The sequence below is a fragment of the Paralichthys olivaceus genome, chromosome 15 (assembly GCF_024713975.1).
Source record: "Paralichthys olivaceus isolate ysfri-2021 chromosome 15, ASM2471397v2, whole genome shotgun sequence".
NCBI classification, from domain to species: domain Eukaryota; kingdom Metazoa; phylum Chordata; class Actinopteri; order Pleuronectiformes; family Paralichthyidae; genus Paralichthys; species Paralichthys olivaceus.
Window position 1 is genome coordinate 14,438,536 of NC_091107.1, and position 5,308 is coordinate 14,443,843.

Sequence of the window (5,308 nt, forward strand, 5' to 3'; positions counted from 1 at the left end):
CAGAAATGTAGATGTTTTTACTTCATATATAAAAGATGATGGGATGCCAATAAAATAGTGGCAGATTTGTAGTTTTAGTTGAAAGTAAAATGATCTTCTGATGAATCATACAACTTTAAGTAAAAGAATACAAACAAGAAAAGTTGTTCAATGTAATGTTTTATTCAACCATTGGAGCTGCATTCAAATCAGCAACACGTCAGCCAAAGCAAATCCTCCACAACGATGTCTTCTGTCTGTCCCATCATCTGTGATGCTTGGCAAGTCTTGTATCTTGGCTGAATTATGGTTTGGTTATGCAACATACAGTTCTGAAAAAGAAACAATACATACTTTAATTCCACCGGCAAATAAATAGACAATATTTACTCACATGCTGCATCTAAGCATCTGAACTTACGAACTCTCTGCGGAACAGCCGAGAGCTCCAATAGAGAATTCTGTTGAGAGGCAACTGTCTTTACAGACTCCCTGTATGGTGGAGCAATCCAACTTAGGTCGGTCTGGCTTAGGTTGGTCTGCTTCATTCTCTGCAACTGAAAACAAAGAGAAACGTTATGTATGTTTTTGTTCAAATCCTTTCGTTGTCAATTAAAAAAAATAACTGTAAAAATGTGCAGATATGAGCTGCAAAAACATGCAGAGATGTATCAATACTCACCAAAAACAAGCAAGACAACGACCAGCGCCAAAACAGCCACACGATAACGAGACATTGTTGGGTCTGAAACTGCGTCTTTCTCCAAAACGATGTTTAGACCCAGGATGGTTTGTCTTATTTATCTGCTCACCTCTGAGGAGGGGAGGAGTGAAATAGGAGATATAGGAGGAAATGGGTTGGTCTCTAATTTATTTTCAGCAGTTAGTATAATTCATATTTCAAGCTGGTTCTCCTGGGGCTGTGTTTGTCAACTACCTGATGATGGAAAATTGGAGGTTTGCCTGTCCAAACCTGCCTCTTGGTTTTAAATCTATCTAGCGATTGTGTATTTCAAATCAAACGTTTTTGTTGAAATATTGCAATGTTCTTCAATTCTCAAAGTATATGTGTATAGTCTACCACAGAGATGATAGAAGACATTTCATTCAGTTTTACTTTACATGCAAGGACAATTTCTTCACTTTACTTTTGCCTCTCAGTGTTGAAGAAAACATGGTATTTGAGCAACAAAGAAAATAATAAACCAAGACTGGACTTGTGTCAGAACCAAAAACTACATTCACAAGGCCCTACAGAAATAGGGTTTTCAGGACCAGAAGTGTTTATGCTTAAGGACATTTCATCTCATATCCAAGACATTCAAGAAAGGTGAAACTTTGTCAAGTATCTACAACCAAGTCCAGTTGTCATCGCTGGAACCAGTTTTGGATAAACGTGACCTAGATAACTAAGAATCTTCACAGACGACTATGTCAACCTGCCCTGAGCATATAGAAATATACGTTTTAGGTTCATTAACTATCTGTTTACCTTTCAAAAAGCCCCTCCCCTCACCAAAATCCAACAGAGTTTTATAATAGCAGTGGAAGATGTCATTCTGTGTATTAATATGATAATGACATATTGAATATTTACCATGGGAACAGGGTCAAACTCGACCCACCACGTTTGAAGTCAATTTGGATGAGCAGCTTTCCAGAAGATTCCATGACAGACAGATGGTGTTTCTGCCATGTCATTGTCTTTTTTAGTCGGTTCAAAATGTGCCTGTTGGTTTGTGTGGCATTATTTCAAAAGAAATCCATAAGATTTTTAAAAGACATTTTGTGTACAATTAGCATGTTACACCACGACAACACGTTCAAACATCGTGGACCTCGAAATAAAATGACAATCATTGCATCTGATGGGAACATTTTGTGACGTTGGCATGATGCGATGGTGTCAATAGAAGCGGATGGTGTATTGATGTGTAGCCATTAAGTGGCGCGACACCACCAAAACTCCCTTTCACTTACATAAATACATATTCTCACCAAAGGTGCCAATGATTGATCCCTGTGGGACACCACAAGTCAGGGGGACCCCAGAAGATGAGGCATTACCCATAACTATTACGACAGTTCTGCATGATGAATCAGATTTAAATGAGTCCAGAGCATTTTACCTGACGCCAACCCACTTTTCAAGAAGATCTAGTAGGATAGACTGATCCATGGGTATCAGAATGGAGCTCTGGGTATGCTTTTTTGTATCGTAAAATGGTAACGTATAACATTTCAACTAAGCTTGAACCAGCTCATTTTGTTATGAAATGCTTTCTTTTTGGAATTGAACTTAAAATCTTAGAAAACCCAATGAACTTCAATGAATCTAACTTTTCTTGAAACAATGCAACACACTGTTACATTCTGAAAGGGCAAAAACACAGTTACTAGTCCAACTATAAATTAAAAATCTGTCTGTCTATCTGTCCTTAAACTCAAAAGGTGGGACATGCAATTAACCTTAAGTCATGCAAGTAGGGGTTAGGTTACTTTGTGAAAAGTATGTTTTCACTTCCTTCTTGTTAGGGACCCAAAATGATGGTCTGCTTCTGTCAAACATGTTTCATATGAACCACAAATCCCATTTGGAAGCAAACATGAGTGAAAACAAAGTACTTTGAGTCAAGACAGAAATGTAGATGTTTTCACTTCATATATAAAAGATGATGGGATGCCAATCAAATAGTGGCAGATTTGTAGTTTTAGTTGAAAGTAAAATGATCTTCTGATGAATCATACAACTTTAAGTAAAAGAATACAAACAAGAAAAGTTGTTCAATGTAATGTTTTATTCAACCATTGGAGCTGCATTCAAATCAGCAACACGTCAGCCAAAGCAAATCCTCCACAACGATGTCTTCTGTCTGTCCCATCATCTGTGATGCTTGGCAAGTCTTGTATCTTGGCTGAATTATGGTTTGGTTATGCAACATACAGTTCTGAAAAAGAAACAATACATACTTTAATTCCACCGGCAAATAAATAGACAATATTTACTCACATGCTGCATCTAAGCATCTGAACTTACGAACTCTCTGCAGAACAGCCAAGAGCTCCAATAGAGAATTCTGTTGAGAGGCAACTGTCTTTACAGACTCCCTGTATGGTGGAGCAATCCAACTTAGGTCGGTCTGGCTTAGGTTGGTCTGCTTCATTCTCTGCAACTGAAAACAAAGAGAAACGTTATGTATGTTTTTGTTCAAATCCTTTCGTTGTCAATTAAAAAAAATAACTGTAAAAATGTGCAGATATGAGCTGCAAAAACATGCAGAGATGTATCAATACTCACCAAAAACAAGCAAGACAACGACCAGCGCCAAAACAGCCACACGATAACGAGACATTGTTGGGTCTGAAACTGCGTCTTTCTCCAAAACGATGTTTAGACCCAGGATGGTTTGTCTTATTTATCTGCTCACCTCTGAGGAGGGGAGGAGTGAAATAGGAGATATAGGAGGAAATGGGTTGGTCTCTAATTTATTTTCAGCAGTTAGTATAATTCATATTTCAAGCTGGTTCTCCTGGGGCTGTGTTTGTCAACTACCTGATGATGGAAAATTGGAGGTTTGCCTGTCCAAACCTGCCTCTTGGTTTTAAATCTATCTAGCGATTGTGTATTTCAAATCAAACGTTTTTGTTGAAATATTGCAATGTTCTTCAATTCTCAAAGTATATGTGTATAGTCTACCACAGAGATGATAGAAGACATTTCATTCAGTTTTTGTGATGATTCTGTTGGTGTTTTGTTGTGGTGTCTCTCCCTCTCCCCTTTTCTGTTTTTTCTCAGCGCAGGTTGTGTGTGTGGCAAGGGGGCGTGGCTGGTTCCTGGCTGCAGCGACGAGGCGCACCTGATCTCTATCACCTCATCATCCCCTCAATAAAAGCCTGGTCCTGACTCCACTCCTGTGCCAGATTATTCCGTCCCGTCCGGTATCTTCATGTGCTATCGATGTCCTCGACTCCCGTGTTCGTTTTCATGGATTTTCACTAACCCTCGTATCTCCTTCCTTCCACCCAGCCTTTCCGTGCGCCTCGCTGCTCCTCCATTCATCCTCGTCTCACCCTGGATCTTCGAGCCAGCCTGCACCCTGCCACCCCAGCCTGCTCCTGTTTTGTGTTCGTATAAATAAACTCTGTTAAACCGCAAAACCTCCTGTCCGCGTCTGCTTTGGGGTCCAACTCAAGAACTAAGCCTAACAGAATAATCTGGCCAAAAATGGACCCCGCGGATGCGGAAAAATTCAGACTGGCTCTCTCGTCCCAAGGAACTCGTGTTGGGCAGCACGAGAGAGCCCTGAACGAGGTTATGGAGACTCTACAGAACCTTACCTCCAACGTGGCACTGATCGGTGGCCGCATGGAACAGCTCACTACTCACCTCTCCACGCTGACGACTCCGGCGCTCGCTCCCGCTCCAGCTCCAGTTCCAGCATCTCCACCAGCAGCTTCTCCGGTCACTCTTCCCACACAGCCCCGGGAACCATTCATCCCCACACCCGCCAGGTTTGCAGGGCAGTTAGGCTCAGGTAGACAATTCCTCCATCAGTGCAGCCTCGTATTCGATCAGCAGCCGTTAACATACTCCACAGACAAGTCGCGGATTGCCTTCGTCATGAGTTTATTGTCGGAGAGAGCCGCGGCTTGGGCTGTTGCCATTTCCCACAGTAATTCGCCGATTTGTTTTTCTTTTTCCTCTTTTACCGAGGAATTCCTAAAAGTTTTTGATCACCCTCTGCGTAGTAAGGAGGCCAGTAGCCGGCTCCTTTCTCTTTGTCAGGGAGAGAAATCCGTGGCGGACCACTCGATCGACTTCCGCATTCTAGCTATCGATAGCGGCTGGGACGAGCGAGCGCTTCAAGGGGTTTTTCTCCGGGGATTAAGGGACGAGCTGAGGGATGAGCTGGCCGCTCGTGACGAGACGACCTCTCTAGACGATTTGATCTCGCTTGCTATACGTCTAGATAATCGTCTCCGCGAGCGGCGCAGGGAGAGATCAGGTAGGGCGAGCCATACCCCTCCCGTGATGCGGACAAGGAGCCCTCACCATCGGGGGCTTGCGCCCTCTCCGCTGCCACCGTCCTCCTCCGACAGGATTCCTCCTGGTTCTACACCTGCTCTCCTCGACATCGAGGAACCAATGCACCTGGGGAGGACGAAACTCACACCTACGGAGCGTCAACGTCGCCATCTCCGTGGACTCTGCCTTTACTGTGGCCTGGACGGTCATCGGATTACACTCTGCCCATCTCGGCCAAAAGGGGGGGCTCACCAGCCACAAGAGGAGCACTGGTGAGCCATTCTGCTGTTGTTTCGTCTCCTC

At 43.1% G+C, this 5,308-nt stretch overlaps 1 long non-coding RNA gene across 1 annotated transcript; it reads left to right on the forward strand.

Annotated features, from left to right (window-relative positions):
• The first annotated feature begins 3,280 nt into the window (after nt 1-3,280).
• LOC138413824 (uncharacterized) lies at nt 3,281-4,696 on the forward strand. Its single transcript, XR_011246225.1, has 2 exons — nt 3,281-3,918; nt 4,007-4,696. It is a non-coding gene; the product is annotated as an uncharacterized lncRNA (long non-coding RNA).
• Nucleotides 4,697-5,308: the final 612 nt, after the last annotated feature.